Genomic DNA, 23,879 nt, shown 5'->3' with positions numbered 1-23,879 from the left:
GTAAACTGCGAGTGAATACCGCTTGGCGAGACACTACCTTCTATTTTTTATCTTCCATATATCGCGGCGAAAACTAAATTTTAAATTTTTATGGCTGAAGTATATCGGTAGTGTCTCGCCAGCGGTATTCACTCGCGTTTACCCCTTCCAGTGTGATAGCCACGCTCGCTAGATAGATTATATGGTCAGCCGAATTGGTGCCCTTGTGTATGAACATGATGTGCACCCCTTGCATAGCGATCACTGCTTGAACTGCACCTTGTGGAAAAGACAGATCACACACACCTTTAACTGGGACCTCTGAAATTGAACGCGCAGTTGTTGGATGACGATTTTCGTTGATGCTGTTGCGAGGAACTAGAAGCCTGATTTCAGTCCTCTAGCAAGATCCCATTAAATGGAGAAATTAACGAAAGTTAAGACAATGGCTTGAAAAGCAGTGTCTTTCGGCATAACCTGATAAAGGCAGAAACAAACCTTCGCCAGCAACTGCAATTTTTTCATCGGCATGGAAAGTGTCCACCTGGTGTTATGTTAACGAAATAAGGAAATGAAAACCAACTTGAAAGGCTAGACTCTGAGAAGTACAAAGCGCCGTTGTGCGATCAAGGTCTGAGAAGCTGTGGGCTGGAGAAGCGCCAACAAAACGAGCCCTCTCAGACGAAAAAGGTACGCGTGTCGGAAGGCAATCCGCCACTACTAAGGCAATGATATCACGTCCCACCAAACATCAAGCAGGGATCGCCGATCACTTCAAAGCCTTCTTGAGTCAACCACGTGAACCTAAAGATGGCTACCAGATGGAATTCCTTCATTGATGCCAAAGCTAGATGAAGAAGTTAAGACACGGCTTGAACATCCCACTACCCTGAGTGAGATAGAGTGCGCAATAGACGAGTCGGCCCCCGGTAAAGCATCTGGGCCTGATGACTTAAGGGCCACTTTCTATAAAACTTTAAGTCTGCGCTGGCTCATGTCCTCCAACTAGTTATTAGCGAAGCGTACGAACGAAAAGATTGCCCTTGTCTTTCACAACATCGCATATCGTACTAATCCCGAAGAGTGATGATGAAAGGAAACGCTGGTTGCCTTGCTCTGATCGCCCGATCTTCTAGCCACGTTGACTACAAATATTCACGAAAGTTTTAGCAAAACAACTGCAAAGTGTTATCAGAACATTGCAGGGCCGCACCAGACTTGTGGCAATAAAGGCAGCAGTATTACAACAAATGTACACGTGGTTCGAAGTGTGCTAGAGTGTTGCGATGCGATTGGTGATACGTCGCGATGATGCAGATCGATTTGGCAAAAGCCTTCGACCTCGTCTCGCACAAGGAGCTACTACTACCTTAACATACGAACGTGGCACTGTCATAACGAAAGGCGTCACGATGGCGTACAAAGACTGCTCAACGCGAATCATTGTAATGGGAGCTCACCGATAGCTTCGTGTGCTCTCGCAGTGCGTCAAGGATGCCTGTTTTCGCCCCTTCTGTTTGCTGCTTATCTTGAGCCACTCTGTTTTGGCCATTAAAAACAAAGAACGCATAGCAGGCTATCGGCTACAGAAGCACACGTAAAATATTGGCGTATGCAGACGACATCGCGATTTCCTGCACAAATAAAAGCATAAAAGAGGCAACTACTGTAGTTGAAAAGTTCTGCGATTCAGCTGGAGCCAGATAAACTGGGATAAAAGTTATGGCTTCTGGCATCGGAGTTGGAAGACACGCCGGAGACCTTTTCTCGATTGAATTGTTCAAGGTTACCAACACAGTATCTGGGGTGCCTCTCGGATTACCGTGAGCCCGAAGCGTACGGCTCGACCCAGACTCATCGAGTTTCGAGAGCAAAGGTCTGACGGTTGGAGAGGAAAGCAATGTCAATGTTTTCTAGAACCACTGTTTGCACTTTTTTTTTTAGTTTCTAAGATATAGTATGTTATGAATGTGTTGTGTGCTGCGCGGGTAAGCGTACAAAATTCATTGCATTTTCGCAACTTTCATTTGGGCCTCCACCTGGGAGAGGACGAGTCGAACAAATTTGTTTCTCCCGGTCAAGAAAGGTGGGCTTGGTCTGGTTCACTTGTTTTTACGACAAATTGTGTGACGCTTTGTGTTCTTGCGGGATCAAAATGATCTCTTTCTTCGAGCAGTAATACAAGTACGCTGGGTAGACTTCTTCCGGGATTTGTTGTTTCGTCGGCTCAGAACATGCCGGGTACCGTGACTCGGTACTTGCGCGAAGTGGTTCTGTCGTATAGGATGTTGAATGTGCGTTTTTCACAGCTGTATCTGTCCACCGTTACAAAGAAAAAACTGTACAGAGATCTTGTGGACACGATGCTCCCTGTACCTTTGTACCGTTCGCCACACCGTGGAGGCCCGGACAGGACGTTCTAAAAAGAGTCAAGAAAATGCCAGTACGGCCATCAACTAAATGTTCTTTTTCAAAATTACATACAAACGCACTTCGTTAAGACCTGGCTTCATAGCAAGGGTATTTTCATCCCCTAGAACAACTGCTTTCTATGTAAACAAAACCAGAAACAATAGAGCACGTTTTCCTAGATTGCTGGGATCCCATCTTCACTGGGACGTTCTGCAGAGAACACTGAAGAAACAGTTACCCCTGGACCCCTATGGAATTTGCTTTTTGCCAGGGGATACCTCAGAGGAAGTACCGTACGACCTCATTATGGTCCTGGGCCTCCACGCTATGTGGAAAACTCCCATGCAGTTTGAACATGCAGACATCGTTGTGATTTCGGTGCGAGAACACTTCATTGAGAGTGTTGTTTACGTGAGAGACGCGTACAAAGTACTGCCTGATCTACCACAATGGATGTCTGTACTGGATGAACTGGTGTTGCTGAAACGATTTTAGTGCTGTGTTGGCCAAGGTGTGGCTGCACGTTTTATCATTTGCAACCCTTGATTTCTACGTTGAAGATGGCAATAAAGAAAAAAAAAAGGCATAGCTCAGTGGTAGAGCATTCGACTGCAGACCGAGAGGACCCCGGTTCAAACCCGGGTGGCCCCTTTATCATTTTTATTTGCAATATTTTTTGTGTCTGAAGCTAATAGGAACGCGCCTTCTCTGTATCTCATTTGTCGGGGGCATAGCTCAGTGGTAGAGCATTCGACTGCAGATCGAGAGGTCCCCGGTACAAACCCGGGTGCCCCCTTCAACATTTTTTATTTGCAATATTTTTGTGTCTGAAGCTCATAGGATCGCGCCTTCGCAGCATCTCAGTTGTCGGGGGCATAGCTCAGTACATTCTGCTTCCGGCAGCCGAGCTCAGCGGTCAGCAGAGTCATGGGCTCCAATGGAGCGGCGACAGCGGCCCTAGTTGGCCGCGGAAACAGGGTGAACTGCGAAGACGACACAGGCTATCAGATTATTTTGCCTCCCCTGCCAAAAGGGACGCGTGGTGCTGAACACCGTGTTTTTGCACGGTGACGTGCGAGCCAGACCCTACAGAGCTGAGGATTTTCGGGACGCTCTCGGCCCAACAGGACTGCTGCCGGAGGTGCTTGCCCTAGGGGCTGAGATGCAGAGATGGCGCGTTCCTCTGAGCTTCACACACAAAAATATTGCTAATAAAAAAATGATCAAAGGGGCACCCGGGTTTGAACCAGGGACCTCACGATCTGCAGTCGAATGCTCTACCACTGAGCTATGCCCCTTTTTTTCTTTATTGCCAGTCCTCGACATATAACCACACAAAATTCCATGGACACTATACAAACACAGCAATATATACATATGTTGCCGTCCGCTACAGCGGCATGGCGTTGTCTATTAAAATTCCTTGAGTGTTGCCAGGGGTTCGACCGGGACCACACTCGGGAACCGTCTGTTGTGACTTCAACAGTTCTACATACCGCTGCATACATTCACGGAAGTATACACGCGCCAGTCGGGCATCAGGGTCACAGTGGTACCTTGCCATTCTCGAGTGCCAAAGACAGTGGAGGCCCGTAAGCGTGATTAAATCATACGGGAATCATTCGTCGTTATCTACTGGCAAAACCTGATTCCCTGGGGATCTATTGGCTGTTCCTTTTTTAAAACCCTTTGCAACACGCCCCAGAAATAGACCCCCTCCCAACAGTGGATGAAGACATGATCTATGTTTTCTGGTTTTTTACAAATAAAGCAGTTGGTTCCCCATGGCAGGTAGAACTTACGTTGTTCCAGAAATGTTTTAACGTGTAAAGTCCCGGTATGTAATTTAAAGAAGAATGATTTTGTGGCTGGTTGCACTGGCATCTTTCTCACCCTGTTCAAAACGTCTAAACCTGGGCCTCCATTGTACATGGCTCGGTACATGGGCACAAGCAAAACACCGCACGGGCACGGGCACTGCACTGGCCAAAGGATGGTGGAAGCATTTTCAGTTCGTATGCTTCATTGAAAACTGCAGTTAGTCTAGGGGCTAGTTGGTCAGTGAATGTTTTGTACCAAGCGACACAAACACCGTCTGGACCTGGTGATTTACCAGGGTTCAGGTCTTCGATAGCCTTCATCACTTCAACTTCTGTTGTTGGCCGTTCCAACGTCTCCTTACCTTCACTGGACAGTTGCGGCATTCGATCCAAAAATAAGTGTTTGAAACCTTGCATATTGACGGGCCTGAATGCGAATAGATTTTCAAAATGGTCAAAAAAAAGCTCTCCCTATGTTATTGTTATCGGTTACTACCACCCCGTCGTGTTCGATGGCCTCAACCTGCTTGCGTCTGGAGTGCTTTTTTTCTAGTCCCAGCGCTCTTTTCGTAGGCATTTCCCCGCACGCTAGTCTTTCTACTCTCGCGCGCACGAGCGCACCCCGATAGCGCTCTTCGTCGAACGCCTCGAGATTTTTCTTAACAGAGCGCATATCTTCTTGATAAGCACCCGGCTGCATGCATTCGAGCGTCGCTAATTTTTCCAAAAGTGTTTTCAAAGCCTGTTCTCTTGCCTTTTCTTCATATGGCAGTACACTACTCCTTTCGATAGCCTTCATTTTAATACTTTGCTTCAGCAACTCCCATTCCTCGCCTAACTTGATACAACTGTCTGTTCCAAAACTATTCAGAGCAGTCACTACCAATTCGTTAAACGTGTCATCACGTAGAAGCTGAGCGTTCATTTTCCACAATTCCCAGACAAATTCCTTTCTATCTTTCTTATGACCCACCCTGCATTTTACCCGGCAGTGGTCAGAAAACGATATTGCAGTCACTGCGTAACTCTGGCATTTATCTACTAAATCGTATGATAGATACATACGGTCCAATCGTGCGTGACTTGCACCCTGAAAGTGAGTGTACCTCACGTCTCGGACACCACGAAAACACTCAGCGATGTCTTCTAGTTCAAATTCGCTCATAATCTGCGCCAGGATGTCACTGCTTTTGTCATGAACAACCCGTCGCGTAGACCTATCCAGGGAATTCAATACGCAATTGAAATCACCCAAGCAGGCTATTATTTTGTTTGCCGAGAAGTGTTGCCTTAGGTTATCAAAGAAATTTGCCCTCTCTTCCACCGTATTAGGCGCATAAACGCACAGCACGCGCCATTGGACATCACAATAGCTGAAGTCACGAACGACTAGTCGGCCAGAAGTACATGAAAAGTAACTCTCTATGACAAGCCCTGGGAGCTTCTTCACGAACAATACACACCCAGCCGACGTCCCTAAGGCGTGGCTCACAATCGTATAGTACATATAGGCGAACCGTTGCACCATGCTCCCGGTCTGCTCCTCGCCGTCTACCTTGGTTTCTTGCACGCCTAAAACGTCGATGTCTTGGTCCACTAGCAGTCGGTACACCTGACTCTGCTTCCTTTTGGCGGCCAGACCTCGAACGTTTAGCGTGCCGAGGCTAAGCGACGGGTTGGAAGCCATTACTGTTACAAAAAGGAGGGGAGAAGGCCCGGAGCATGGTGCTCACCTTAACGTCTAGCAGTCCGCTAGACGCCTCCGTGGCCATCCGGTGGCCGTAGGTCAAGTTCGTCTGGGGTCGGCTTCGCGGCGGGCCTATGGTCGGCCTCCAGGTTCGGCTTAGGCTTGATGGTCGAGCGCCTTCCGGACAACGTGTTAGCAGGCGGAGCCTCCGAGTCACCGCCGGCCTTTCCGTCGACTTTCTCGTCCTGCTGCAGGGACCTCTTGACCGATGCCGAGACGCCTTCGACGCGGGCGTTGGTGGGGGTCGTGCTGTCTTCCGCTGCCTGCATAGCGTCAGTAGCCTGCTGGGGGCTCTCGTTTTCTGCCGGGGTCTCCGTCACGGTCCCGAGAGTTGCTGCTGGCTCCTCGGTGGGAGGGACATCATCCCGTCCTCTGTTCGTCGGGGTGGTCGTCCCGCTCACTTCTGCCGCCGCGTTGCCACTTCCGGTTCCCTTGGCCGTGTCCTCCGCCTCGATGACGTCTATCATGTGTTCTGATGTCAAGGGCTCGCTCTCCGCCGAACCCGTGACTGCAGCGTAAGAGCGTACACAGTCCGCGTCGACGTGGCCGAAAAGCCTGCACCGGGAGCAACGAGGAACCTTACATTCTCGTCTGACGTGGCCAGAACCCTTACAGCCCAGACACTGCATAGGCCGACCCGTGGCGACCACAAGTGCGAGTTCCCGGCGACGCGGATCTGGTGGGGCAAGTCGTCGACCTTCATCCCAGTCTTCAGCTGGAGTAGCACTGCTCGAGTCGTCAAGCCCTTGTCGGAGACACCATCCACTCGCCAGCGCTCGCGGTTTACCTCGGTCACCTTGCCGAAGGAAGCCAGTGCCGTCTTCACGTCCTCGTCTTCCACTCCATGCAGAAGCCAGTGGAGACGCAGCTTCACCTGTTGTTCCTTTGGGTCGATGACCAGGCAGCGACGCCCCTTCACTTGCATCTCTTTTACAGCAGCCAGCTTTTTGGAAGCTTCGCCTGTGTTCATCGTCACCGCCCACACATGGTTGATTTGGTACGCTCCAAGGGCGACAACACCCGAGAGCATACCAACAGCTTGAAGCGCATCCCGAAAATCTTCTACACGGAATGGGCGAACACGAGCGTCGCCGTGCAAAAACACCGTATTTGATACGATGCGTCCTGTTGATAGTCGTGGCAAAATAATCTGGTAGCCCTTATCATTCTCAGTCAAAAGCCTGTTGCCGCGGCTGACAGCCGCATTAGCCGCTCCACTGGAGCCCATGATTCCGCGATCCGTTAAGCTCGGAAGCCGGAAGCAGAATGTACTGAGCTATGTCCCCGACAACTGAGATGCAGAGAAGGCGCGTTCCTCTGAGCTTCAGACACAAAAATATTGCAAATAAAAAAATGATAAAGGGGGAACCCGGGTTTTAACCGGGGACCTCTCGATCTGCAGTCAAATGCTCTACCACTGAGCTATGCCCCCGACTTTTTTTTTCTTTATTTCCGGACATTCGGCAAACACAATAATACAAACTACTGTATCAGCTGACAATATTCATTTTCCCGCCGCTGATGTTTAACATGCGGTCGACATTACAGAACTTTCATTTTGACAAGAGCATCCATCAAGTTCAACAGTTCATCGTCAAAACCTAATTTCTTAAACACTTCACGAAGTTTACTCACATTTTCAGTAAAGTAAGAGTTTACTGTTCTCGGATTAATGTCACAATTCCTTACAGCCATGCGGTTTCTCCAGATGCTGTGAAGGCCGAGGAGAAAGAACGTATCATAAGGTATACTGTCTTGCCCTGTAGTTAAGTACCGAATACCATGAGGTGTTAACGGTAATTCTTTTTAATAGTTCTTTGCATAATGTCCCAGAAGAAGACCGCACTCCAAAAATCTAGAAACACGTGTTCTATAGATTCCGGTTTCTTGCTAAGTAAACAGTTAGTACCCCATGGTAAATACTCCCCTTTTTCTTCTAGCCATGTTTTTACAGGCAAGGTATTAGTATGTAGTTTAAAAAAGAACGTTTTCACTCCCCCTGGAACCATCATTCGTTTCACTCGTTTTAGCACATCTTTCCCTTGGCCTTCACGGTACAATAATCGATACAATGGTTCTGGCAACATAATGTCTATTAAATCAGCGCTTATCCGCTTACGTGTTACAGTAGCCAAATATTGAGTAGAAAAGTTGTGGTTTAAAAATCTAAATGCCACGACCACTTCAAGTAGAAATTCACTCGTTGCGTAACACCCACCCTCCCTCATCGAGACAACAAAGTTAGGTGAAGCATTGCTCAATCGGACTTGAATAACCGTTCGCAAGAACGGATTTGTCGTGTCTCGCAAGAACAAGAATCTAGAAACCAGTTGCTTTAAGAATAAGTTTGGTAATGACAAGCCTCCCTGACCTAACTTACGAAACCAGTTGTTTCTGCTTGTTCTTTCATATTCTGACTGCCACACAAACACAGCGAATGCTCTATGAAATTTCTTAAAATTTAATCGGGAACAGCTCAGGACTTCCATGAGATACCACAGCTTGCTCACTAAGAAGATTCTGCAAATTGCAGCACGTGCAAATATTGAGAGGTCAAGCCCGGCCCACTTGTCAGTTTGAGCTTTCAATTCCTGCACCTTTCCATTCCACAAATCTTTGGTGTCTCGATGAGTGCCTAACGGTACACCAAGGTAAATCCCAGGTGTGAGCGTCCACTGCATACCTTCAAAAACACTTGGCGTTGTCTGCCACTGGCCATGCCACAAACCGACACACTTATTCAGGTTTATATTACTACCTGTCATGTCACAAAACTCACGCATAATTTTCATAGAAGTTCGAACACTCTCCTTATCAGTGCAGAAAACAAAGACATCATCAGCGTAAGCTAATAAACGCACTTCACATCCTTCTAGGCTGAAACCACGCACATCCGGACTATCAATAATTTTTTTACATAGAGCCTCTAGATATTGTTACGCGCTATGCCGAGCATGGAAGAATGCGCCAAAAAGGCGGTGAAGACGACGATCGGGGCAGCGCTCATGTTGTTGTTCTGCCATCTTGCCTGCAGCCGTCTCTCTTAGTATATATCGTGTAAATATAATTTTCCTATCCCTTTTGCTACTCACATCCCCGTGGCATTTTGGTGGGAGGTGCGGGGTACCCACACGGTACAACGGAGCTCCGCAGCGGCCGACGCTTGGCTTTATCCACGATGGCGGAAGAGGTGTCTGCGCCCACCGAGGCGGCACAAACGACAACGGTCGTCCTGGCTCAGCTAAAGAACCCAGGCACATTCTGCGGGACTGACAACGTCGACATCGAGGACTGGCTATCCCTGTACGAGCGTGCAAGTAAGAATAATCGCTGGGATGAGACGATCATGTTGGCCAACATACTATTTTATCTCGAGGGAACCGCGAAGGTGTGGTTTCAGAATAATGAAGAGGAAATTGGGAGCTGCGATGCATGCAAGGAAAAGATGCGTTCCCTGTTCGGCAAGTCCACAGGGAGAAAGGCAGCAGCAAAGAAGGAGCTGGCATCTCGTGCGCAGACAGCGACAGAGTCATAGCTGACTTATATACAGGACGTGCTTGCCCTTTGCCGCAAAGCCGACGACAGCATGACGGAGTCTGAGAAAGTAGGCCACGTGTTAAAAGGCATAGCAGATGATGCCTTCAACCTGCTAATCTGCAAGGACTGCGACACCATCGATGCCATCATCCAAGAGTGCAAGCGCTTTGAGGCCGCCAAAAGTCGACGCATTGCCAATAACTTCGCTCGACTTTCGAACACGGCAGCAACGTGGTCCTGCGAAGACGTACCTGAGCCGTCGGCGCCGCTCACCGTGGAACACCTGAAGAAGATCATCCGACGTGAACTTGATGCTGCGTCTCCTGCTTCTACGTGCGGCCGTACTTGTGATCATAGTTCCCAGATGGTGCCACTAGTCCAAGCTATCGTTCATCGGGAGCTCTCCAATGCTGGCCTGGACTCTGTGTGCGCCGCAGCTCCTTCGCAGCCGATCGACCACCGTCCCTCACTTTCGCACGCCCAAGGTCAAAGGCCGCCTTTCCGTACTCGCAACCCAGCCGAATGGAGGACTGCTGATGACCGTCCAATTTGCTTTAACTGCCGTCGTATTGGACACGTGGCCCGCCATTGTAACAGCCGGTGGCATTGGTATCAGGCTCCCTATGGAAACAACCGTCACCCCGACATGGATCATGGCCGATTTCAGCCCTACCACGAGCATCCCCAAACCACCGCTGAAGACGAATGCCCCATGCCGTATCGTCGTTCGCCATCCCCACATGGTCACCAGTCCCGTTCGCCGTTGTCGCGTCGCCAATCGTCTCGCTCGCCCCAATTCCGCCGCCCTACGTCGCCGATTGCACGACTCCCTCGGGAAAACTAGACGATGCAGCTCCCAGAGGTGATGCTGCATCGACGACCCGCCTGCCAAATCCTCTGACCATACTGCAGACCAGACGAAACCTGATAGACGTTAAACTGGATGACGCACATGCTGTCGCTCTAGTGTACACTGGGGCTCAGATATCAGTTATGAATTCGGAGCGTCGTCGCCGCCTTAAGAAGGTCCTAACACCACCCACAGTACCGCTCATTCATGTCGCCGATGGCGGAACGTTTCCCGTGCTAGGGATGTGCTCCGCGCGAATAAGTGTTGCCGACCGATCCACAAGCGTACTCCTTGCCGTGCTCGAGAAATGCTCCCATGACCTCATTCTCGGTATGGATTTTCTGTCTGCCCATTCTGCCCTTATTGACTGTGGAACCGGCTTGCTTCAGCTAGACCTACCGTGCTACCATGACGCTCCTACTACACGCCAGCCGCGCTTGTGCTCAGTGGATTACGTTCGGCTACCTCCTCAAGCCGTTATGTATGTGAACTTGCGGTCTTGTTCGCCCATTCCCGATGGCGATTACATTTTGACCCCGATCGTTGACGTCTTATTCGCCAAAAACGTCGCTCTTCCTCACACCCTTATCAGAGTCGCAGATAATCACACGTCTCTACCCATACTGAACTTTAGCTGGTGCACGCAACTCATCCCAAGCGGCATCACTCTAGGCCACATTGCTTCTATCGATGAGTGTGCCGTTTCTGCATTCGTCACCGACGCTTCTTTATCCTCTGCCCCTTCCTCTTTCTCGCACAATCTCGACGACGGTAATATTGACAAGATGATTGCGTCTGACCTCCTTCCTGCACAGACAGCCGATATGCGGCGCGTATTGAAGTCCTACCACGACATCTTTGACTTCAATGACCGTCCTTTGGGGCAGACATCTGTGGTCACTCACAAGATCAATACTGGGGACGCCAGCCCAATCAGACGACGTCCCTATCGCGTGTCCCATGCCGAGCGAGAAGTGATACAGCGTGAAGTCGACAAGATGCTCATCAAGGACGTCATTGAGCCTTCATGTAGTCCATGGGCATCACCAGTCGTCCTGGTGAAGAAGAAAGATGGCAGCTGGCGCTTCTGCGTCGACTACCGGCACCTAAACAAGGTAACGCGCAAGGACGTCTACCCTTTGCCGCGGATCGATGACGCTCTCGACTGTCTACACGGCTCTGCTTACACGGCTCTGCCTACTTCTTTTCTATCGACCTGAGCTCAGGCTACTGGCAGATCTCCGTCGATGATCAAGACCATGAAAAAAACCGCATATGTTACGCCTGATGGACTTTACCAGTTTAAGGTAATGCCCTTTGGACTGTGTAATGCCCCAGCCACATTTGAAAGGATGATGGACTCCCTCCTCCGTGGATACAAATGGTCAACTTGCCTGTGTTACCTTGACGATGTCATCGTGTTCTCACCGACATTTGACAGTCACCTTAGCCGATTGTCGGCAGTTCTTGAAGTTTTCAGGCGAGCAGGCCTTCAGCTCAACTATACCAAATGCCGTTTTGGCCGCCGCGAAATCACTGTGCTTGGCCACCTTGTGAGTGCTGAAGGCGTGCAACCTGACCCAGAAAAAATTCGTGTTGTGAAAGACTTCCCTATACCACGTTCCACTAAAGACGTCCGGAGCTTTGTAGGCTTGTGCTCCTATTTTCGACGTTTTGTCAAGAACTTCGCCGACGTTGCCCGCCCACTCACGGAACTCTTGAAGAAGGAAACGCCATTTTCTTGGGGTCCTGAACAGGCCACTGCGTTTCACACGCTCACGACGTTACTTACGTCACCACCCATCTTGGCCCATTTTGACCCGTCAGCCCCCACTGAACTTCGCACCGACGCCTGTGGACATGGCATCGGCGCTGTTCTCGCCCAGCAGCAACAAGGTCGCGATCGCGTCATCGCCTATGCCAGTCGCCTTCTTTCCTCTTCAGAGTGCAAATTTTCGATCACGGAACGCGAGTGCCTCGCACTAGTTTGGGCTGTCGGCAAGTTTCGACCATACTTGTTTGGCCGCACCTTTTCGGTCATCACCGACCACCATGCGCTTTGCTGGTTGTCTTCCCTCAAGGATCCGACTGGACGACTTGGTCGCTGGGCGCTGAAACTGCAAGAATACAGCTTTGACGTCACTTACAAGTCTGGCAGACTGCACCAGGATGCGGACTGCCTATCCCGTCATCCAGTGGACCCTCCCGACTTGTCAGCGCACGATTCGGACGCCTGTGTCTTCGCGATATCCGCTTTATCCGACATACGCAGCGAACAGCTCAGCGATGCCAATTTGCGGTCAATTATCCACCGTCTACACTCTCATGACTGTGCCCCGTCCCTACAATTATTCGTGCTTCGTGACGGCATCTTATACATACGCAACACCAGCTCCGATGGCCCAGAGCTTCTACTAGTTGTTCCCGAAACACTTCGTTCCACTGTCCTCGAACAGCTTCATGATGCCCCAACAGCTGGACATCTCGGAGCAACTCGCACGTACGATCGCGTTCGGCGTCGGTTCTTCTGGCCAGGCCTCCACCGCTCTGTGCGCCGATACGTTGCTTCTTGCGAGTCTTGTCAGCGCCACAAGCATCCATCCTTGTCGCCAGCCGGTCCTCTTCAGCCCATCGACATTCCCGGTGTCCCGTTCTACCACGTCGGCCTTGATCTCATCGGGCCATTCCCAACATCTCTGACTGGGAACAAGTGGATTGCCGTCGCTACGGACTACGCGACACGATACGCTATCACGCGGGCACTACCGACAAGCTGTGCCACTGACGTTGCGGAATTCCTACTTTACGACGTTATTCTTCACCACGGCGCTCCTCGACAGCTGCTGACCGACCGTGGTCGCTCCTTTCTGTCCAAAGTCGTCGACGACATTCTTCGTTCGTGTTCCATCCGTCACAAGCTAACCACTGCCTACCACCCGCAAACCAATGGGCTTACTGAGCGCCTCAACCGCACGCTGACCACAATGCTCTCCATGTACGTTTCCTCAGACCACCGTGATTGGGACAGCACCTTGCCTTATGTGACATTCGCCTACAACTCGTCACGCTATGACACCGCTGGCTTTTCCCCCTTTTACCTCTTGTTTGGCCGCCATCCCACATTGCCCTTCGAGACGCTTTTACCATCACCTGTGCGCCCTGTTACCGACTACGCCCGCGATGCAGCTTCTCGGGCTGCAACGGCTCGCCAGATTGCCAGGGATCGTCTTTCTGCCTCCCAGCTGTCCCAGAAGGCCCGCTACGATAGCCATCACAGAGTCGTTAATTATTCTCCGGGCTCTTTGGTCCTCCTCTGGACGCCTTGCCGCCACGTTGGCTTGTCTTCAAAGCTTCTTTCCCGATACTCCGGGCCTTACAAGGTCCTACGCCAGGTCACCGACGTCACGTACGAGATCACTCCATTGGACAGTCGCCCATCTACCGCGTCCGCCACTGATATCGTGCACGTCTCCCGCCTTAAGCCTTATGTTGCAGGACAAGATCCTACTGCTCCTTAAGCGCCGAGACGGCGCTCTCGACGGCGGGGGTTCTATGTTACGCGCTATGCCGAGCATGGAAGAATGCGCCAAAAAGGCGGTGAGGACGACGATCGGGGCAGCGCTCGTGTTGTTGTTCTGCCATCTTGCCTGCAGCCGTCTGTCTTTGTATATATCGTGTAAATATAATTTTCCTATCCCTTTTGCTACTCACATCCCCGTGGCAATATATCGCGAACAAAAGAGGTGACAGGGGGCACCCCTGACGCACAGAGCAACGCACTTCTGTCCTTTCAGTTAGCTCATGGTTGATAATGAGGTTAGTTGTACAATTATTATATGCCATTTTAACTCCCTCTGTTATCAATGATCCAACACCTACATAATCAAGAATTGTAAACAGGAGATCGTGACATACTCTGTCAAATGCTTTTCTAAATCAATTTGTAACATAGCGACTTTCCTAAAATCTGCGTCACACATTTCAAGTATGCTACGCGCCACATGTATATTAGTAACTATCGACCTCCCTCTTATCCCGCAGGTCTGATGTGGTCCTACTAAATCACCAATAACCTCTTGTAGTCTCCGAGCAAATATCTTCATTAAAATTTTATAATCTACGTTTGCCAGTGTAATTGGTCTGTAGCCTGTGATTTTGTTTATTCGTGTCATCGCTTTTTGGTATCAAGACTGTGAACGCCCTTTTAAAAGACGGTGGCGGACGCCCTGCTTGATACGCCTCCTTAAAAACATGCTCTTATACGATGGCTATCTGCGAGCAGAAGGCTTTGTAAAAAACTGCAGTTAAGCCGTAGGGTCCTGGCGATTTTCCAGCGTTGAGGTCTTCTATGGCCATTTCAATTTCCTGTGCTGTGATATCTACTGATAATCTTTGTTTCTTCGGCGTCTAATCTAGGAAGGGCAGATAGAAAATGGCTCTCATAGCCAGGCTTGCTCGGTATTCTACAAGTGAAGAGCTCTCTGTAATGTTCCTCAAATGAATAATTGATTTCTTCTGCATCTCTACATATTTTCCCTTTGTATTCAATCTCAACTATTTCGTTCCTCCTCGCATACTTTTTTTCAGCTCCCAAAGCACGCTTTGTTGGCATTTCATCGGCCAAGATCTTTTCCGTTCGTGCGCGAACAAGCGCACCACGGTATTTTTCCGTGTCGATAGCCTCAAGTTTACACTTCGTTCTTCTTATTTCTTCCATAAAGGTGCCTGGCGCCGCAGTTTCAGCATCCAGCAATTCCTGCAGCATTTTTTCAGGTTATTTTCTTCTTGACGCTCTTCAAAACACATTTCTACTGCTCGCTCTATGGTATTCTTTTTTACGGCTTCTTTAAACCTCTCCCATCGCTCACCCCATCCTCTTTCATAGCTACTGTTTGCTTTAGCTATTTCTGTTCGTACACTTTTTATAAATCGTTCGTCCTTTAAGAGTTTTGCGTTTAATTTCCATGTTTCCCACTTCATTCTAGGTTTAACGGTGATCTTCTTCCCTATCGTGAAGGCTACTTAACAATGGTCGCTAAATGCTATATTCAGCACCTTGTAATCATCACACAGTGTGGCAATTTCTTGCGAAAGATACGCTCTGTCTAACCTTGCATGGCTATTGCCTTGAAAATGAGTATAATGCCGATTATTACCTCCATTCGCGTAATGTGCAATGTCCTCCACCAGGGCTCTTCCTATGGCCCCCCTCAAGAACTCAACGCTCTTATCAGCCCAGTATCCATCATGCGAACGATCATCAGAGTTCAAAACGCAATTGAAATCTCCTAACACTATCAAACATCTGTTTGTTTTCATGTACTGCGATATTTCTTGAAAAAAGCTAAGCCGGTCATTTACTTTTGTTGGTGCGTACACACATATTATTCGGAATTCCTTGTTACAATATACGAAATCACAAAACACGAATCGTCTACTCTGACAACTTATCACAGTTTCTTCCACTATACCCAAACCTTTCTTGATAAACATACAGCATCCGGCCGCTGTGCCAACAGCATGGCTAACGCATACAGTATAGCGGTCACTAAACTGTACAACCATACCGTCAGTCTGACTGTCACTCTCTATTTTAGTCTTATGAATTGCCAAGATATCTAAATCTTCCTCTAACATTACGCGTCGGAGCTGACGCTGCCTGCGTCTCGCCCTGAGACCTCTAACGTTGAGCGTTCCCACGCGAAATGCAGCTAGCGACATAGCCATTTCAAATTGCAAGAGTAAAACAACGGTAAAGCGTCCAGCAATTAGCAACTTTCACACACTGAGCGTCCCTGTCGGCACGACAGCTTGAACGGGCACCCGCGACGCCAGTCGCGTTGGTCACTGCGTCGCCGGCCCTTCTCGGGTGAGCGACGTTGACCTTTGCGCTGGGGCGTACTTTCCTTTTTTGGCACGGGTCGACCGGACCTCCATCCACTGCGGCTCCAGGCGTTGAACACTGTCCCCCGGCGTCTCCTCATCTGGAGCATCACGTCGATGCCGTTTGGAAGGTGTAGCCGGCTCCTCAGTGGCCGTCTCATCAGGCGTCTCATATGGTGTGTCTGGCTCCACGTTCAACTCGTCACACCCATGATCCGCGTCTTCAGGTGCAGGAGGTGTCTTCACTTCTTCCTGCATTCTTCTTTGCCTCTGCTTTCTTATGGCTAACGCATACAGTATAGCGGTCACTAAACTGTACAACCATACCGTCAGTCTGACTGTCACTCTCTATTTTAGTCTTATGAATTGCCAAGATATCTAAATCTTCCTCTAACATTACGCGTCGGAGCTGACGCTGCCTGCGTCTCGCCTTGAGACCTCTAACGTTGAGCGTTCCCACGCGAAATGCAGCTAGCGACATAGCCATTTCAAATTGCAAGAGTAAAACAACGGTAAAGCGTCCAGCAATTAGCAACTTTCACACACTGAGCGTCCCTGTCGGCACGACAGCTTGAACGGGCACCCGCGACGCCAGTCGCGTTGGTCACTGCGTCGCCGGCCCTTCTCGGGTGAGCGACGCTGACCTTTGCGCTGGGGCGTACTTTCCTTTTTTGGCACGGGTCGACCGGACCTCCATCCACTGCGGCTCCAGGCGTTGAACACTGTCCCCCGGCGTCTCCTCATCTGGAGCATCACGTCGATGCCGTTTGGAAGGTGTAGCCGGCTCCTCAGTGGCCGTCTCATCAGGCGTCTCATATGGTGTGTCTGGCTCCACGTTCAACTCGTCACACCCATGATCCGCGTCTTCAGGCGCAGGAGGTGTCTTCACTTCTTCCTGCATTCTTCTTTGCCTCTGCTTTCTTAATGTAGTGTCGTACTGTGTCGACGCGGATGGCGTTGCCACCTTTTCCGCGTCACTTGCCACCTGTTCAGCCTGCGTTTCTAAAGACGCTGTCAGCTTCTCCGTTACCTTTTCCTCCATCAATTCGAGACCCTCGTCGTCAGCTTGCTTGCTGCCAGTAACTCTTGCATATGTACGCACGCAGTCTTGTGCCTCATGGCCGAATTCCCGGCACTGAGCATACCTTGGCACTCTGCAGTCTCGCCTAATGTGTCCTTTGCGTCGACAACGAAGGCAAATTGGAGCCCTGCCAGGAACGACGACGAGCACTGAACCACCAAAAAATGTGGTTGATCCCTCTTATATAGGAATCGGTATAGAACACGAAAGTGAAACGTGTCTTCACAGAAGTAGTGTAATGTTTATTGCACATTGATATATAATGTCTATTGGTGTTTTGTGGCTAAAGCGCCCTTAGGCGTTGATGCACCCACGCTGACGCCTGGTGGCACGTCTCCTCCATCACGACTACCAACGTCGATGACCATGAGCAACCGTCGTGCATATGGAAGGTGCACTACGCTGCACACGCTAGCACAACGCGAAAGACGAAGCACGTAACTGACACACTAATACAACGCGCAAGACAAAGCACGTAACTGAATCGTCACCGAGTCAAATCAGCGCGTACAGCGCGTCGTAATTGCAGCCTCCGCGATCAACTTCAGAAACATTTTCAGAGCTAATTGCGGAGGCCACGCTCCGCTGTGCTGAGTACGGTGAACGCCACCTAGTAGTGCTTCTGCGAGAACGCGTTGGTAGTGCTTCTTGATGCCAGCGTCCCTTCGAATGCTGGCATCGAGGCGTCGTAGTGCTGAGACCACCGAAGCGTTCACTGTCGGTGCGCGTTAGTGTCATAATGCAGTACTTCTCTTTTCTGCTCGTAGGCGGCGGCACCGCCCCGAGCAAGAGCGCGGGTACACGGAGGAGTGTTAGATATATAAGGCGCGTCTGTGTAGCTCTCTGCAAATGCGTTTGTGGCGCGATGGGGTAAACGCTCGGCGATCTATCGTCGCGGACCGAGAGGTCGTGGGTTCGATTTCCAAATTTTGCATGTTTGTGGAACTTTTTCTTCTGGTTTCTTTCTTTGTATTATGTTCGTGTATGTTCGTGTGACGTATTTCCGTGACGGAAATACGTCAGTGAAGTCTTGGTGGACCCCGGCATAAAACACTTTCGTGTTAAAATCTTGAACAAATGGGGCAAAGCGTCCGGTGTTAAATCCTCTCGGAGCGTCATCAGCACAATACGTGTAGGGGACTCGGCTTGTTCAAAACCTCTCACCTTCCAATCCTCTTGTCATACTTCTTTAACTTCGCCATAGTGGTCGAAAGTCCTCTTCAATGCTTCCCCGGTAACGTGGAATGGAACCCAGTGCACTTTGAGTGTGATGTCTTGCTGTACAGGGTCAATGACGGCGCAAAAACGCCCTTTGACCTCCAAGCCACCCGCGTTAACCAGCACTTCCTTTGCCTCTGGCGTTCGTAGCTTGATCAGCCACACATGCGTTATTTGGAAGGGCCCTATACCAGTCACGTCTTTCAGTAAACCCAGCTCTTGCAGCGGGTCACGGAAATCTTCGAGGCGGTATGGTCTCCCGGTCACGTTACAGTGTAAAAACAAACACTCCTTCATAGATTCTCCTGATGGCAAAGTCGGTAGTACGTACTGATAACCCGGTGGGGCGACAGAAGACCTGTTACCACGGCCAGACGCGGCCGCTGAACCCGCTCTTGCAGAGCTCGACATCTTGCGTCCGAACGTGTCCGTGTCCAGAGGCAGACTGCTGAGCTATGCCCCCGACAACTGAGATGCAGAGAAGGCGCGTTCCTATGAGCTTCAGAAACAAAAATATTGCAAATAAAAAACTGATAAAGGGGACACCCGGGTTTTAACCGGGGACCTCTCGAGCTGCAGTCGAATGCTCTGCCACTGAGCTATGCCCCCGACAACTGAGATGCAGAGAAGGCGCGTTCCTCTGAGCTTCAGACACAAAAATATTGCAAATAAAAAACTGATAAAGGGGACACCCGGGTTTGAACCAGGGACCGCTCGATCTGCAGTCGAATGCTCTACCACTGAGCTATGCCCCCTTTTTTTATTTTTTTTATTGCCAGTCCTCGACATATATCAACACAAAAATCAATGGACACTATACAAAAAAACAGCAATATATACATTTTTTGCCGTCCGCTACTGCGGCATGACGTTGTCAATAAAATTCTTTCAGTGCTGCCAGGGGTTCCACCGGGACCACCACTCGGGAACCGTCTGTTGTGACTTCAACAGTTCTACATACCGCTGCATACATTCACGGAAGTATACACGCGCCAGTCGGGCATCAGGGTCACAGTGGTACCCCGCCATTCTCAAGCGCCAAAGACAGTGGAGGCCCGTAAGCATGATTAAATCATACGGGAATCCTTCGTCGTCATCTACTGGCAAAAACCTGATTCCCTGGGGATCTATTGGTAGCTCCTTTTTTAAAGCTCTTTGCTACACGTCCCAGAAATAGACCCCTCCCAACAGTGGATGAAGACATGATCTATGTTCTCCGGTTTTTTACAAATAAGGCAGTGGGTTCCCCATGGCAAGTAGAACTTACGTTGTTCCAGAAATGCTTTAACGTGTAATGTCCCGGTATGTAATTTAAAGAATAATGATTCGGTGGCTGGTTGAACTGGCATCTTTCTCACTCTTTTCAAAACGTCTAGGCCTGGGCCTCCACTGTACACGGCTCGGAACATGGGCACAAGCAAAACACTATCACACAAATCACGATATAACTTTTTGCGTTTTACAGTCCACAAATATGCATTTGAAAAACGAACACGCAAGAAAGAAACACTATCGACGACTTCCCGGAAGAAACCACGGACTGAACCTGTCGTGGTTTCGGTACCGACAACAAGCTCGGGAAGTGCTCTTGATAGTCTCATTTGGATTCACGGTGCGCAGAAAAGGGTCATTCGTATCACGAAAGAAAAGGAACCTGTTAACAAGTTGACGCAAGAAGAGGTGCGCCAACCCAAGACCGCCATCCTTTACACGCCGAAAGAGATTATCTCGGCTGCATCGCTCCCAGCTTGATGCCCACAAGAAAACAGCGAACACGCGGTGCAGTTTCTGCACATTAATCCGAGAGCACTGTAGGACCTGCATTACGCACCAGATTTTGGTCACGAGAAACATGTTGCACGAGGTAGCTCTCCCGAATATTGACAAGTGACAGGCTTTCAATCTGTCCGCTTTTTTTTTATCTCTTTTGTCCGCTCCTTCCAGTACTCGCTACTGTCTTTGTAGGCATCAAGGGGTGCGCCAAGGTACTTAACTGGTGTCGTAACCCAGCTTACGTTCGAAAAGTGGTCTGGGGTAGACGCCCATCTTCCATGCCAAAAACCCTAACATTTCTGCCAGTTTACAAAGCTATTAGTGACTTCACCAAACCTTCTGACGATAGTAAAAGTATTCAACACGCTCTGCGTATCTTTGCAGCATAGTGCCACATCGTCGGCATAAGCCAATAAATTGACCTCTGCTGCTTGCAGTTGAAATCCGTTAACGTAATCATTTTGGATTATAGCCTGACATAGAGTTCCTATGTAAACACAAAACAAGAGTGGGCTGAGTGGACAACACTGGCGAACGGAGCGCTTCACATTAATAGGGGCCCCCAACGCCTGATTAATTATAAGTCTCGTATAGCAGCTCCGGTACGCCATGGTCACCCCCTCAGTGATTATGCAGCCAAAATTAACATGTTTCAAGATGGTAAGCAAGAGCCCATGCGAAACGCAATCGAACGCTTTCTTCAAGTCCAGCTGGAGGATCGCTACTGCATCGTACCTGGCGTCACAACACTCAAGCACACACTTCTTAAGAATGTTGGTCAAAATCGTTCTTCCGCGGATGCCGCACGTCTGGCGCGGGCCGACTACTTCCTTAATAACTTACTGCACTCGACGTGCTAGTACCTTCATAAATATTCTGTAGTCGCAGTTTGTCAGCGCTATGGGTCTGTACGAGGAAAGTTGCTTGAGCTTTTCGGTCTCTTCTATTTTCGGTATTAGTACTGTACGGGACAGGCCAAAGGATGGTGGAAGCATTTTCAGTTTGTATGCTTCATTGAAAACTGCGGTTAGTCTAGGGTCTAGGTGGTCTTTGAATGTTTCGTACCAAGTGGCACAAAGGCCGTCTGGACCTGCTGACTTACCAGGTTTCAGGTCTTCGATAGCCTTCATCACTTCAAGTTCTGTTATTGGTCTTTCTAACGTCTCAAACTTTACTGGACAGTAGCGGCATTCGCTCCAAAAATAAGTGTTTGAAACCTTGCATATTGACGGGCCTGAACGCGAAAAGTTTTTGAAAATGGTCAAAAAAAGCTCTCCCTATGTTACTGTTCTCAGTTACTACCACCCCGTCGTGTTCGATGGCCTCAACCTGCTTGCGTCTGGAGTGCTTTTTTTCTAACCCCAGCGCTCTTTTCGTAGGCATTTCACCGCATGCCAGCCTTTCTGCTCTCGCGCGCACCAGCGCACCCTGGTAGCGCTCTTCGTCAAACGCCTCAAGTTTCTTCTTAACGGCATGCATATCTTCTTGATAAGCGCCCGGTTGCATGCATTCGAGCTTCGCAAACTTATCGAGCATTGATTTTAAAGCTTTTTCTCTTGCCTTCTTTTCATATTGCAGTACGCTACTCCTTTCTATTGCCTTCATTTTTATAGTTTGCTTCAGCAACTCCCATTCCTCGGCTAACATGATAGAACTATCATTTCCAAAAGTGTTCAGAGCAGCCACTACCTATTCGTTAAATGTGTCATCCCGTTGCAGCTCCGCATTCATTTTCCACAGTTCCCACACAAATTTGTTTCGTTCTTTCTTGTGGCCCACCCTGCATTTTACCAGGCAGTGGTCAGAAAAGGATACTGCAGTCACTGCATAACTCTGGCATTTATCTACTAAATCGTATGATAGATACATACGGTCCAATCGCGCGTGACTTGTGCCCTGAAAGTGAGTATACCTCACGTCTCGGTCCCCACGGAAACACTCAGCGATGTCCTCCAATTCGTATTCGCATAGAATCTGTGCCAGAATATCGCTGCTTTTGTCATGAACTACGCGTCCCGTAGACCTATCCTGGGTACTCAATACGCAATTGAAGTCACCAACTAAGGCCATCATTTTGTGCACCGAGAGGTGATGCTGTATGTTAAGAAAGAAATTTGCCCTTTCTTCCAATGCATTAGGGGCATAAACACACAACACGCGCCAGTGGACATCGCAATAGCTGAAGTCACAAACGATAAGTCGGCCAGAAGTGCATGAAAAATAACCCTCTATGACAAGGCCTGGGAGCTTCTTACGAACAATACACACCCAGCCGACGTCCCTAAGGCGTGGCTCACTACCGTATAGTACATATAGGTAAACCTTTGCTCCATGCTCCCGGTCTGCTCCTAACCGTCTACCTTGGTTCCTTGCACGGCTAAAACGTCCAGGTCATGGTCCACTAGTAGTCGGTACACCTGACTCTGTTTCCTTTTGGCGGCCAGACCTCGAACGTTTAGCGTGCCGAGGCTAAGCGACGGGTTGGAAGCCAGTACTGATACAAAAAGGAGGGGAGAAGGCAAGGACCATGGTGCTCACCTTAACGGTGCTCACCTCACCTCACCTTAACCTTGCGGCGGGCCTACGGTCGGCCTCCAGGTTCGGCTTAGGCTTGAGGGTCGAGCGCCTTCCGGACAACGTCTTAGCGGGCGCAGCCTCAGAGTCACCACCGGCCTTTCCGTCGACTTTCTCGTCCTGCTGCGGGGACCTCTTGACCGATGCCGAGACGCCTTCGACGCGGGCGTTGGTAGGGGCCGTGTTGTCTTCCGCTCCCTGCGTAGCGTCAGTTCTGGGGGTTCTCATCTTCTGCCGGGGTCTCTGTCACGCTCCCAAGAGCTGCTGCTGGCTCCTTGGGGGGAGGGATATCATCCCGTCCTCCTTTCGTCGGGGTGGTCGTCCCGCTCGCTTCTGCCGCCGCGTTGCCGCTTCCGGTTCCCTTGGCCGCGTCCTCCGCCTCGATGACGTCCATCATGTTGTCTGATGTTAACGGCTCGCTCTCCACCGAACCCGCGGCTACTGCGTACGAGCGTACACAGTCCGCGTCAACGTGGCCGAAAAGCCTGCACCTGGAGCAACGGGGAACCTTGCATTCTCGTCGAACGTGCCCAGAACTTTTACAGCGCAGACACTGCATAGGGCAACCCGGGGCGACCACAAGCGCGAGTTCCCCGGCGACGCGGATCTGATGGGGCAAGTCGTCGACCTTCAAGCCAGTCTTCAGCTGCAGTAGCACTGCTCGAGTCGTCGAGCCCTTGTCGAAGACACCATCCACTCGCCAGCGCTCGCGGGTCACCTCGGTCACTTTGCCGAATGAAGCCAGCGACGTCTTCACGTCCTCGTCTTCCAGTCCATGCAAAAGCCAGTGGAGACGCAGCTTCACCTGTTGTGCCTTCGGGTCGATGACCAGGCAACGACACCCATTGACCTGCAGCTCCTTCAGCGCCACCAGCTTTTTGGAAGCCTCGGCTGTGTTCAGGGTCACAGCCCACACATAGTTGATTTGGTACGCTCCAAGGGCGACGACGCCCGAGAGCATACCAACAGCTTGAAGCGCGTCCCGAAAATCTTCTACACGGAACG

At 50.0% G+C, this 23,879-nt stretch overlaps 6 non-coding genes across 6 annotated transcripts; 2 read left to right on the top strand and 4 right to left on the bottom strand.

Annotated features, from left to right (window-relative positions):
* Positions 1-2,972: 2,972 nt before the first annotated feature.
* On the top strand, positions 2,973-3,042 carry Trnac-gca (transfer RNA cysteine (anticodon GCA)). The gene has a single exon. It is a non-coding gene; the product is annotated as a tRNA-Cys (tRNA).
* A 73-nt stretch (positions 3,043-3,115) lies between these two features.
* Trnac-gca (transfer RNA cysteine (anticodon GCA)) lies at positions 3,116-3,187 on the top strand. Its single transcript has one exon. It is a non-coding gene; the product is annotated as a tRNA-Cys (tRNA).
* A 430-nt stretch (positions 3,188-3,617) lies between these two features.
* Trnac-gca (transfer RNA cysteine (anticodon GCA)) lies at positions 3,618-3,689 on the bottom strand. Its single transcript has one exon. It is a non-coding gene; the product is annotated as a tRNA-Cys (tRNA).
* A 3,629-nt stretch (positions 3,690-7,318) lies between these two features.
* Trnac-gca (transfer RNA cysteine (anticodon GCA)) lies at positions 7,319-7,390 on the bottom strand. Its single transcript has one exon. It is a non-coding gene; the product is annotated as a tRNA-Cys (tRNA).
* Positions 7,391-19,064: 11,674 nt separating this feature from the next.
* Positions 19,065-19,136, bottom strand: Trnac-gca (transfer RNA cysteine (anticodon GCA)). The gene has a single exon. It is a non-coding gene; the product is annotated as a tRNA-Cys (tRNA).
* Positions 19,137-19,210: 74 nt separating this feature from the next.
* Trnac-gca (transfer RNA cysteine (anticodon GCA)) lies at positions 19,211-19,282 on the bottom strand. Its single transcript has one exon. It is a non-coding gene; the product is annotated as a tRNA-Cys (tRNA).
* Positions 19,283-23,879: the final 4,597 nt, after the last annotated feature.

This window comes from Dermacentor silvarum, chromosome 1 (assembly GCF_013339745.2).
Source record: "Dermacentor silvarum isolate Dsil-2018 chromosome 1, BIME_Dsil_1.4, whole genome shotgun sequence".
NCBI classification, from domain to species: domain Eukaryota; kingdom Metazoa; phylum Arthropoda; class Arachnida; order Ixodida; family Ixodidae; genus Dermacentor; species Dermacentor silvarum.
Note: the sequence above shows the minus strand (reverse complement) of the source record. Positions and strands in the feature narration are given on the sequence as shown.